The following is a 12,283-nucleotide window of genomic DNA, read 5'->3' as shown; positions in this document are numbered from 1 at the left end:
CAGCGTCGATGAGGGGAATTCCATGGTCAATCTGACGCGGCTCGCGCTCTCAGAACTCACCGCGTTGCAGCGGGAAGGAAATGGCTTCTCGTTCAAACCACTTGCTTTTCTTATGGAAAACCTGAGGCCCGAAGAAGTGCGTAATTTTTGCATCTGACTTAGGTTCTCTGCGTTTAAAACTTTCCTCGACACATCTCGTTTTACCCGCGTGATCTTTTAACAGAAAAGAAAGTGTAATTCAGCTGTCTGAAGTAATCCTACTTCTCTTGGCATTTAAATAAAATCTAGACTCCTTGCCATAGCCTACAAAGGCCCTGTATGATGTGGTCCTTAACCCACGTTTATTATCTCGTTTTATGTCTCCTCCTCAAGCTTCAGCTACACTGGCCACCTAACCCAATGCAACGCGCTTTTCTTCTCCAACATGCACTTTGTGGTCTCTATGACTAGAGTGAATGTTCTTTTTATCCCTCCTCCTTTACACACACAGCGTGAGTGTAATTGGTACCTCTTCCTTGAACTCTCCTTCCTCTCCTTAAACTGTTTATCCAAATCCGTCTTTCTTCAGGTCTCTGCCTAAATCTGTCTCAAGAGTGGCCTTCCCTGACTATCCTCTTCAAATTAGTTCCGCAGCTTCTAACTTTAGTAGAGTACCCTTTACAGCCCTGATCCCTGTGTAATTATTGTATTCGCTTATTTGTTGTCTGTCTCCTTGAAGGCAGGGACAGGGATCATGTGGGCCCTGTTGACATGGTTTCCCCGGTGCCAGGGCAGTTCCTAGTACAAGATAAAGACTGAGATACTTTGCTGCATGAAAGAATATTGAAGGGAAAGTGACCACTGAAAGAACATAGCCATGATGGTGAAAGGAGATCATTTGATTTGAGCACACCTGCCCGAAGACCAATTCTGCTTTTTCTGTTTAACCAAAGGGAAATGATTTAAGGAAAGTGATGTACTGAAATTGTATTATCAGGCAAAATGACGTAATTACTAAATAAAGCACCAAAAATTGCCATGCCTGTAAGTACAAAAAGTGAAAAATTGAGCCAAGTGTGACTAAGCTATAGAAAACTGCTTTTTGAAATTTGATCTCCATCGTCATTTCCAGTGCCGTTGGTATCTCTGCCTCCTATCATAATGTTTCTAAGTGTTTATAACTATTAAATATAGAGAGTATCTTTTATATCTCAATTAGGTGATTGCAATTCCCCTAGCTTTTTTGTTCCTTCTCCCAAATTATATATGTAATGTGGGGAAACGCAAGTTGAAAGATGAGTGTGCTGCTATTAAGGGAAAGACTTTTTTTGAGACGGAGTCTCGCTCTGTCGCCCAGGCTGGAGTGCAGTGGCCGCATCTCGGCTCACTGCAAACTCCGCCTCCCGGGTTTACGCCATTCTCCTGCCTCAGCCTCCCGAGTGGGTGAGACTACAGGCGTCCACCATCTCGCCCGGCTAGTTTTTTTGTATTTTTTAGTAGAGACGGGGTTTCGCCGTGTTAGCCAGGATGGTCTCAATCTCCTGACCTCGTGATCCACCCGTCTCTGCCTCCCAAAGTGCTGGGATTACAAGCTTGAGCCACCGCGCCCGGCCCCAATAAGGGAAATTATTTCTAAGGTTGACTTGTCCATCTCTCAGAATCTGATTGTGTCTTCTCCAGAATTTTATCTTTGATACTGAGCCACTCTTTTCCCTGTGCCTTCCCAAGCTCTGTAGCTATTCCTTTTATTTTCTGTCGCTCCCTAAGGCATCTTTTAAACAACCATTAAAGCTGTGGTACATTACTTATAATAAGTGCTCAATACATGTTTCTTCAAATTTTCAATGCCTTACATTAATTTTAAAATTTGAACTTTTAGATGCACTTTCGCTTACGATATTTGGACCTCATAGCAACTCTGATAAATTCCTTGATACCACTCATTCACTAGGATATATTTAGCTAGTGAGGAAACTAAAACATAAAAAGTTGAGCCACCTCATTCTCAATTCTTCATGTCTTCCATTGAACCAAACTGCACTATTCTGATCTGGGTAAAGGGAAAGTAATGATACCTATCACTCACTGGAATTTGAGAAGCATAATTAATGCATGCAACAGTCCCCAGAATAATCAAAGCCACTTCAGAAGATGCTTATTTTCTGCCTAACAGTGAAAGTGTGTATATGTGCCTTTATCTCTTTTTTTTAAATAGTAGGTAAATCATCATTTCAGCTAGGGAGATACAAAGTACTGCCAAATGAGAATGTAAGTCAGGTGGTGTGTGCCCATAGTCCCAGCTACTTGGGAGGCTAAGGAGGGAGGATCACTTCAGCCCAGGAGTCCCAGGCTACTGTGTGCTATGAAGGTACCTGTGAATGGCCACTGGACTCCAGCCTGAGCAACATAGCAAGACCTTGTCTATTAAAGAGAGAGAGAATGTAGTCACATGTAAATGCAGGATATTATTCAGTAGAAGGAAAACTTGAGATAGTATGGGAAGTATCTTAAATTTTGACTCTTGAGTAGTAGTATGCTAGAAATGTTTAGTGTAGTAGGCTGTTGTGATTCTTTTTTTTTTTTTTGAGACGGAGTTTCACTCTTGTTGCCCAGGCTGGAGTGCAATAGCAAGATCTGAACTCACAGCAACCTCCGCCTCCCGGGTTCAAGCGATTCTCCTGCCCCAACCTCCCAACTAGCTGGGATTATACAGGCATTAGCCACCACACCCGGCTAATTTTTCTTTTATTTATTTATTTATTCTTTTGTATTTTTAGTAGAGACGGGGTTTCTTCATGTTGGTCAGCCTGGTCTCGATCTCCTGACCTCAGGTGATCTGCCCGCCTCAGCCTCCCAAAGTGCTGGGATTACAGGCATGAGCCACTGCGCCCGGCCTTGCTGTTGTCATTCTTGATGGAATACATCCTAACATCTTCATATATTCGTTACTGCCACCATTGAGCATAATTTCTTTTTTTCTCTCCTCTGATAAATAAGGACAGAAATACCACACAGGATTATTCTAAAGATTAAATAAGAATAACAGAATGCGGCCAGGCACTGTGGCTCACGCCTATAATCCCAGCACTTTGGGAGGCCAAGGCGGGTGGATCACCTGAGGTCAGGAGTTCGAGATCAGCCTGGCCAACATGGTGAAACTTCGTCTCTACTAAAAATACAAAAATTAGTTGGGCATGGTGGCGGGCGCCTGTAATCCCAGCTACTCAGGAGGCTGAGGCAGGAGAATCGCTTGAACCCAGGATGCAGAGGTTGCAGTGAGCCAAAATCACGCCATTGCACTCCAGCCTGGGAGACGAGCAAGACTCCATCTTTGAAAGAAAAAAAAAAAAGAAAGAATAACAAAATGCTCAGTGGTTGGCTAGGTTCACTCACTGATATGTGACTTGTTCTCAGACTTCAGCTTTGGGAATTCCCAAATTAAAGGCTCACACCTATAATCCCAGCACTTTGGGAGGCCAAGGCAGGAGGATCACTTGAGGCCAGGAGTTCAAGACCAGCCTTGGCAACACAGTAGGAACCTATCTCTACAAAATATGTTTGAAAATTTTCCAGGCTGCAGTGAGCCATGATCGTGCTACTGCACTTCAGCCTAGGCAACATAGTGAGACCCCATCTCAAAGGGGGAAAAAAAAAAACTACAAATCTTTGCATGCCATAGGTATTCTGTAATGGATATTATGCTTGTAAAACAACCAGAGGTAAGCCTTTAAGGCGATGTGTTTTTGTTTTGTTTTTAATTTCCCTCTGATTTCCACCGACAATTCTAGCATCCCCAAACACTTGTCTTTCTCTCACTTTCCACCTAACCAGCAGCATCATTAGTTATTTTACATCTCTTTATTGAAGCTGTCATGGACTCCCAGATGCCTTCCTCTTTGGCAAGTAGAAAAAACACTGCACTCTAAAGGATCTAATTCACTTTCTCCTCCCGAGTCTCCTGATGAAGCTTTAGGCAAATTGCCTAACTTATCTTTGCTTACTCACTTTCATTTTTGAAAAGTTATTTTGAAAAAATACATTCTGGGCTGGGCACGGTGGCTCATGCCTGTCATCCCAGCACTTTGGGAGGCCAAGGCAGGTGGATCATGAGGTCAGGAGTTCGAGAGCAGCCTGGCCATCGTGGTGAAACCTGTCTCTGCTGAAAATACAAAAATTAGCGTGGTGTCGTGGCATGCGCCTGTAATCCCAGCTACTTGGGAGGCTGAGGCAGGACAATTGCTTGAACCTGGGAGGTACAGGTTGCAGTGAGCTGAGATCGCACCATTGTACTCCAGCCTGGGCAACAAGAGCGAAATTCCGTCTTAAATAGATAAATAAATAAAATAAAATAAGATACATTCTGGCTCTTATAAAATTATGAAGGCAAGCTAATTTAGTACTTCCAGCACTATTAGAAAGTTCATTTTCTTTTTTTTTTTTTTTTTTTTTTGAGACGGAGTCTTGCTCTGTCCCCGGGGCTGGAGTGCAGTGGCCGGTTCTCAGCTCACTGCAAGCTCCGCCTCCCGGGTTTAGGCCATTCTCCTGCCTCAGCCTCCGAGTAGCTGGGACTACAGGCGCCCGCCATCTCGCCCGGCTAGTTTTTTGTATTTTTTAGTAGAGACGGGGTTTCACCGTGTTAGCCAGGATGGTCTCGATCTCCTGACCTCGTGATCCGCCCGCCTCGGCCTCCCAAAGTGCTGGGATTACAGGCTTGAGCCACCGCGCCCGGCCCTAGAAAGTTCATTTTCTTAGAATACCGTGCTGACACCCAAATCTACACGTTGATCTCCAGACTTGGGAAAATAATCTCTATTTCAGTCTGATTCCATTCTTTATTTATTGGCAGGAAAATAAACAGCTATTTTGGCCCTTAAACATAAAGTTACATTGATAATTTGGCTATTTTCTGTTTAAGAAACCATCAATATCAATTTTTTAGTTTACTCAGAGAAGGAAATCATTTTCTTTACCATTTATAGATAAATGTCCATGTGTTTTATTTAACATAACTTATAAACATCTTTATACTTTTCACATTGTGTGTTAAGATCTTTCAGAAGTAGAAGACCAACTTAAACTGTCAGTACACTGTGTTTGTGACACTTGGAATTAACCATTGCTAACTTGCTTTGGTAAATGTTTTATCTGTGTGTTAAGCTTTCTTGAGAGAAAAAAAGGTGTCATTTGAAATACATTTTCCATATACAAATCATTAAACAGAAAAGGAGGGAGAGTTACTAAATTTTGATAATATAATAGTTTTTGTTTTTGTTTTTGTTTTTTTTGAGACCGAGTCTCGCTCTGTCGCCCAGGCTGGAGTGCAGTGGCCGGATCTCAGCTCACTGCAAGCTCCGCCTCCCGGGTTTACGCCATTCTCCTGCCTCAGCCTCCCGAGTAGCTGGGACTACAGGCGCCCGCCACCTCGCCTGGCTATTTTTTTTTTTTTTTTTTGTATTTTTTAGTAGAGACGGGGTTTCACCTTGTTAGCCAGGATGGTCTCGATCTCCTGACCTCGTGATCCGCCCGTCTCGGCCTCCCAAAGTGCTGGGATTATAGGCTTGAGCCACCGCGCCCGGCCAATATAATAGTTTTTAACACACTCATTAAAAGAACAGGACTGTTGACTTTATTTTTTTATTTTATTTTATGTTTTTGAGACAGGGTCTTGCTTTGTTAACCAGGCTGGAGTGCAGTGGCGTGATCTTGGCTCACTGCAACCTCCACCTTCTGGGTTCAGTCGATTCTCCCACCTCAGCCTCCCGAGTAGCTGGGATTACAGGCACACATCACCACAGCAGGCAAATTTTTGTATTTTTAGTAGGGGCGGGGTTTCACTGTTTTGACCATGGCTGGTCTTGAACCCCTGACCGCAAGTGATCCACCAACCTCGGCCTGGGATTACAGGTGTGAACCTGTCTCTGTGCCTGGCCAGGACTGTTGACTCTAGCAGGTTACAATTAATAATCTTCGGTAATGTACAATAGAGCTTTTTTCTATTCTTGGAAGTGTTAAGGGTGATAACTCATAATCTAAATCAGACTTCTCATGATGATTCTGTGTGTCCAGCTATGTAATTGAGCTCACTGTGTATCCAAATCCAGCTGTTAATGAGTTCTGTGCTAAGGGAATATTAAATTTTAAAAAGTTTTGTTGGGGCCGGGCGCGGTGGCTCAAGCCTGTAATCCCAGCACTTTGGGAGGCCGAGACGGGCGGATCACGAGGTCAGGAGATCGAGACCATCCTGGCTAATACGGTGAAACCCTGTCTCTACTTAAAAATACAGAAAACTAGCCGGGCGACGAGGCGGGCGCCTATAGTCCCAGCTACTCGGGAGGCTGAGGCAGGAGAATGGCGTAAACCCGGGAGGCGGAGCTTGCAGTGAGCTGAGATCCGGCCACTGCACTCCAGCCTGGGTGGCAGAGCAAGACTCCGTCTCAAAAAAAAAAAAAAAAAGTTTTGTTGGGTTCTTAAGAGTAATTTCTTCAACTTGGAGGAGTATTTGTGCTTTCTATCCTTTAGACCAGGTAGAACTCATCGATTCTAGAGAGTAGAATTTCAGTCTCATTCTTCTGTATACTGGCTGTGTGACCTCGAGCATGTTAAACCTCTGTTAACCTGTTTCCTCTTAGAATTTTGAGAATAAAATGATGTAATCCACAGTGCCTGACACATGGTATGCTCAATAAATGTTACTGCCTATTAATAATTTCTGTAAAAGGCAGACCTAATCTATAGTAGCAGAAAACAACCATGATTGCTTCAGGCTGAGTAAGGGGTTTACTGAAAAGGGCATTAGAGAACTCTTTAGGGCAAATGGATCTATATCTTCATTATGGTAACGGTTACTTAGGTGTATAAATTTCTCGAAAATCTGTTGAAGTGTATACACTTCAATAGTTAAAATGAGTTCGGTTTTATTGTATGCAAATTATACATCAAAGTTTATTTTTTAAAAAAAGAGTCGCTTAGATTAGACTCTCACAACTAAGAACTAAGTAATTTCTAAGATTTTATGGCTGCCTGAGACTGGAAATTATCTAATATAGTTCCTTCACTTTAACAATGAGAAAATTGAGGTTTGGAAAGTTAAGTGACTTATCCTAGGTCACACAATTCTAGAAAAAGCAAAACTGGATTTTGAAGCCACTTCAGGCTCCCACGCCAGTGTGTGTTCCAATTATATACTCATGTAGTTACTTGCAAATTGAGGTCTTTCCTTTTCTTCAGTTTGATAAACAGATTCTTAATCCTGGGTACACGGATGCATTGCAGGAACTCTGTGAACTCCCTAAAATTATGTGTAGGTTTTTGTGGTTTTGCAGTTGTGTATTTTTCTGAGGAAAGGATCCACAATTTTCATTTGATTTGATTTTTTTTTTTTTCGTGAGACAGAGTCTCACTCTGTCACTCAGGCTGGAGTGCAGTGGCGTGATCTCAGCTCACTGCAAGCTCCATCCACCTCCCAGGTTTACACCATTCTGCCTCAGCCTCCCTAGTAGCTGGGACTACAGGCGCCCGCCACCACACCTGGCTAATTTTTTTGTAGTTTTAGTAGAGACGAGGTTTCGCCATGTTAGCCAGGATAGTCTTGAACTCCTGACCTCGTGATCCGCCCTCCTCAGCATCCCAAAGTGCTGGGATTACAGGCGTGAGCCACCACGCCTGGCCTTCATTTGATTCTTAAAGGGTCTGTGCCTCAAAAAATGTTAACCTCTGCTCTCTTGGTTGGTATCCTGCAATTATTGTTAATGCTTCAAATAAGGTAATCTCCAGTAGGGAAGTCATAGATGAATTTGCTTGCCTGTCAGTGAGCAATGTGTGCTACTAGATTGAGTTCCATGTCATCCACAGCCCTAGAAATGTATTAGTGAATTAAAAGTTCAAAGAGTTGTAGCATCTGAACTAGGAATCTTTAGAGGTGATCATTACAGAGTGGCATGAGGAGTAAATCTGCCTGTTGTCTGCCTGTGGTTTCATCGGTTGTTAAATGAGGTTAATAACTACCTTGTTGTGATCATTAAATGAAACCATGTTTTTAAAAAAGGAGAGTACAACAGAACTTTCTCTTCCCTCACCTGCCATACCCCTTATTCTATTGCCCACCTCCTTTTAAAAAGATGTCAATTACAGATTCTTTTTTGTGAAAGACGGGCCTAAATAACTCTTGGGATATGGAAGAAGAGTAGATACATTTTGAGTTTTGGTGTTTTATTTAGGGATGACGTCCAAAATATTTTACCAGTCATCTGGTTATATAGATTAATATATAACTCAAAATATAAGAATGTTTTCCCTTTTATTCTCCGAAACAATGAAATTCCTATATGTGTGTTACAAAATTGCTTGTTGTATGTCTGTGTGTGTGTTGGTGGTTCTCACTAAGTAAATTATGCCCCATCTGATCCATAATGTGACATAGGAAACTATGTCAAACTATTGCACTGACTTCTCTCTGAAAACAACACCTATTAAGTGCTTTGTAATCTCAGTAAGTAGAGAATTTCTCCTAACATCAATGCTCTGTTCATGGTACTGAGTGTTCTTTCAGATTTTGTTGAACTACCACCAGTAACATTTTACTTATTGTCTGAGATTTTTACGTATTAACTATATTGTCTAGGTCAAGTAATATAATTTATTAGAAAGTCATTTTTAGGCTGAGCACAGTGGCTTACACCTGTAATTCCAGCACTTTGGGAGGCCAAGGCAGGCAGATCACTTGAGGTCAGGAGTTTGAGATCAGCCTGGCCAAAATGGTGAGATCCCAACTCTACTAAACATACAAAAATTAGCCAGACATGGTGGCTCATGCCTGTAGTCCCAGCTACTGGGGAGGCTGAGGCAGAAGAATCGCTTGAACCTGGAAGGCGGAGGTTGCAATAAGCTGAGATCACACCACTGCACTCCAGCCTGAGAGAGAGAGCGAGGCTCCATCTCAGGAAAAAAAAAAAAAAGTCATCTTTAGATCAGATTTCGTCTTTCAGGCAGATGAGAAGCAGTATTAGCAAAGCAGTTAAAAGTGTGGGCCCTGTTGCCACACTGGGTGGCACACACTGTGCCACACCCTGTGCCACCTGGGTACAAATCCTAGCTTGCCATTTAAATTTTAAATAACTTCTCTGTGCCTCAGATTTTCCTTATCTATAAAATGAGAGTGCTGATAAGTATTATAAGTATTTAGGACAGTGCCTGGCAGAGTAAGCCCTGTATGTTTTAAGCTCTCATTTTTATTTTTTAAAAATTGTATTCATCCCATGACAGGTGGGTATTCAGTTGGTGTAACTTACTATTGCTATTAAATTGGGGGTGAAATTCAACAGGGATGATGAAAAGGAGGATCCCTACCCTAGATATTTCCTGGCACCAAACTGCCCTCCTTTTGGCTAGAATGACAGCAGAACCCATAACACCAAGCTAGTGCCCATGGGGGCCACATTACCACCCACCTGACATGGTTCTAGCTCTCTTAGAATCAAAAGCACATGGAGGCTGCAACCCCCACAAATAATCTCACAAATTGGAGTATTGCTAGCAGCAGGTGTCCATGGCTTTAGGAACCCATGTACGCACCAGGCATTGGCCTTTCAGAGTGCCCACACTACTGCCAGCAGTGCCATCTTCTCTGCGGGCATCAGGCCAGCTCCAGAAAGAGAATATATGGGGATGGGGCCTGGTGTTCAGGAGTCATGGTATGCAAACCAGTGGTTACGAGGGCAAAGATGGGGTATGAGATGCCAACTGCAAGTCACAGACTGGCTCTAGTACGGGTGATGGAGTTTACTGATGGTGGTATCTGTATGACAAGACTTTGGGGAAGGTCGACTGGAATGGGTACTGATTAATCAGGATAGGTACTGTATTGCCAGACCAGTGTCTATGAGGCCCCCTTTAGTTACTGGATTGTGGGGTCATCCAAGAGACTGGGCAGGAAACCTAATGCTAAAATTTTATCTTGTGTTCCTGCTGAGCGTCTAAGGTGATGTAATATTCTAAATAAACACATACCCTATCTTCAGGTAGGAATTACATTTCCAAAAATAGTTTTTAAGTTGAGGGCGTGTTTGTGGCTGCCTAGAAAGGGCAAGTGCCTGAACAACACTGCTTTTGCTGTGGGGAAAGGAGGAAAAAAGCTACCAGATTCCTTCTATCATATTGTTGCTCTAAGAGCTTATGATTGATTCCTTGAGGGCCATCCCTGAAGGGAGTTACAAAACAGCTTTTAGCAGATTACTGTAAGGCACTCAAAGAAAGCTTAAGCTGCATTGTATTTCAGTCTATTTAGCAGAACACCTTGTGGTTCTTTCTGTCAGGCTAGTGAAATAATAAACATCAAGCTAAGAGCTTATAATCAAGCTTCCATTTTTAAAAGGCCATTATTCAGGTTGGATAGAGTAAATTTGAATCCACCTCAAAGTCTATTTTATGCTTAATTCTGTTCTTCAACAAAGGCAGTTCTTTTTGTTCTTTGTCTTTACATCTGTACAATGAGTAGGTCATCATTCTGTCATGCTAAGGTCTATTGGGAACTTGCAAGTACTGTGAGAAACTGTATTATAGTTCAAAAAAGTACAGGAATATGCAACTTCATACCTGGTTAAATTGAGTGAGTTAATTCCTCTGAACATTAGTGATCTCATCTGCAAGTGTAGATAGCTTTTCCCCACCTCCTCTTTTATTTCTCATGGTTGGGGGCAATTACCTGAGAACATATTGGGCATAGAGATAGAAATCACCAGGAATTTGTTAGCAGTTTAAAGCTTAGGGGTAGCCATTATCATTTTTCTAGTCTCCCATCTTGTTTTCCAGATAAGAATAATTAAGGAACTTAACCAAGATCACAAAGATATTTGATGACTGTAGAGAATAATAAAATACTCAGATTTGGGGGGAGTATTGTGATTCTTTAGCATAATAATGAAAGCATGCCTGTTAAGTCTGTATTTCCTACATGAGTAAGTAATGAATGGTTCTCAAAGGGATGTAGTTAGATAATATATTGCAGAATCATTAAGAGGGAGAGCTTTTCCAAATTACAGATTTTCTGCTCAGTTGAGGGGGGATGTCAGAATCACTGGGGAGGGACCAGTAATGGGAAGACATAATTTTTTTTCTCTCAAAAACTATTTATATGGTTTAAAAAAAAAAAAAAAGTTTATGCAAAAGGTTTTAGTGTAAACAATGAAAAGTAAGTCTCCCTATAAATCCCCAACCTTAGAGGTAACTACAGTTAACAGTTTTTTATGTGTCCTTCTAGAAATGTTATATGTAAATATGTAAGAATGTATTTTTTTATTTTTATATATATGTATTAATGGAAACATTTTATATGCTGTTCTGTAACCCTTTTTTTGTTTTTACTTAGTATCAATATTCAGTATATAGAGAGCTGCTCCTTTTTTTAAAGGACTACATAGTATCACATTATAAAGCTGCACTAATATTTAACCAGTCTGTTATTGAGAGATACTTGTTAGTTTTCTGCCTTTTTTTTTTTTTTTTTTTTTTTTGAGATGGAGTCTCGCACTGTCGCCCAGGCTGGAATGCAGTGGCGTGATCTCAGCTCACTACAAGCTCCGCCTCCCAGGTTCACCCCATTCTCCTGCCTCAGCCTCCTGAGTAGCTGAGACTACAAGCGCACACCACCACACTTGGCTAACTTTTTGTATTTTTAGTAGAGATGGGGTTTCATCGTGTTAGCCAGGATGGTCTCCATCTCCTGACCTCATGATCCACCCGTCTCGGCCTCCCAAAGTGCTGGGATTACAGGCGTGAGCCACCACGCCTAGCCCAGTTTTCTGCATTTATTTATGTATTTATTGAGACAGAGTCTCACTCTGTCGCCCAAGCTGGAATGCAGTGGTGCAGTCTCAGCTCACTATAACTTCCACCTCAAGCAACTCTAGTGCCTCGGCCTCCTGAGTAGCTAGGACTACAGGCATGCACCACCACACCTGGCTTTTGCTTTTGCTTTTTTTTTTTTTTTTTTTTTGGCGACACAGTCTTGCTCTGTCATCCAGGTTGGAGTTCGGTAGCCGTATCTCGGGTCACTACAACCTCCACCTCCCAAGTTCAAGCAATTCTCTTGTCTCAGCCTCCTGAGTAGCTGGGATTACAGGCGCCCATCACCACACCCAGCTAATGTTTGTATTTTTAGTAGAGACGGGGTTTCGCCATGTTGGCCAGGCTGGTCTTGAACTCCTGACCTCAAGTGATCCACCCACCATGGCCTCCCAAAATGCTGGGATTACAGGCGTGTGCCACCGCGCCTGGCCAGTTTTCTGCTTTTAAAACAGTGAAACAGTAA

At 42.3% G+C, this 12,283-nt stretch overlaps 1 protein-coding gene across 3 annotated transcripts in view; it reads left to right on the top strand.

Moving 5' to 3' along the window:
• CNOT9 (CCR4-NOT transcription complex subunit 9) overlaps positions 1 to 12,283 on the top strand; it is a 31,217-nt gene that overhangs the window by 736 nt on the left and 18,198 nt on the right. The window lies entirely within an intron of this gene.

Source organism: Rhinopithecus roxellana, chromosome 14 (genome assembly GCF_007565055.1).
Source record: "Rhinopithecus roxellana isolate Shanxi Qingling chromosome 14, ASM756505v1, whole genome shotgun sequence".
Lineage (NCBI taxonomy): Eukaryota > Metazoa > Chordata > Mammalia > Primates > Cercopithecidae > Rhinopithecus > Rhinopithecus roxellana.
Note: the sequence above shows the minus strand (reverse complement) of the source record. Positions and strands in the feature narration are given on the sequence as shown.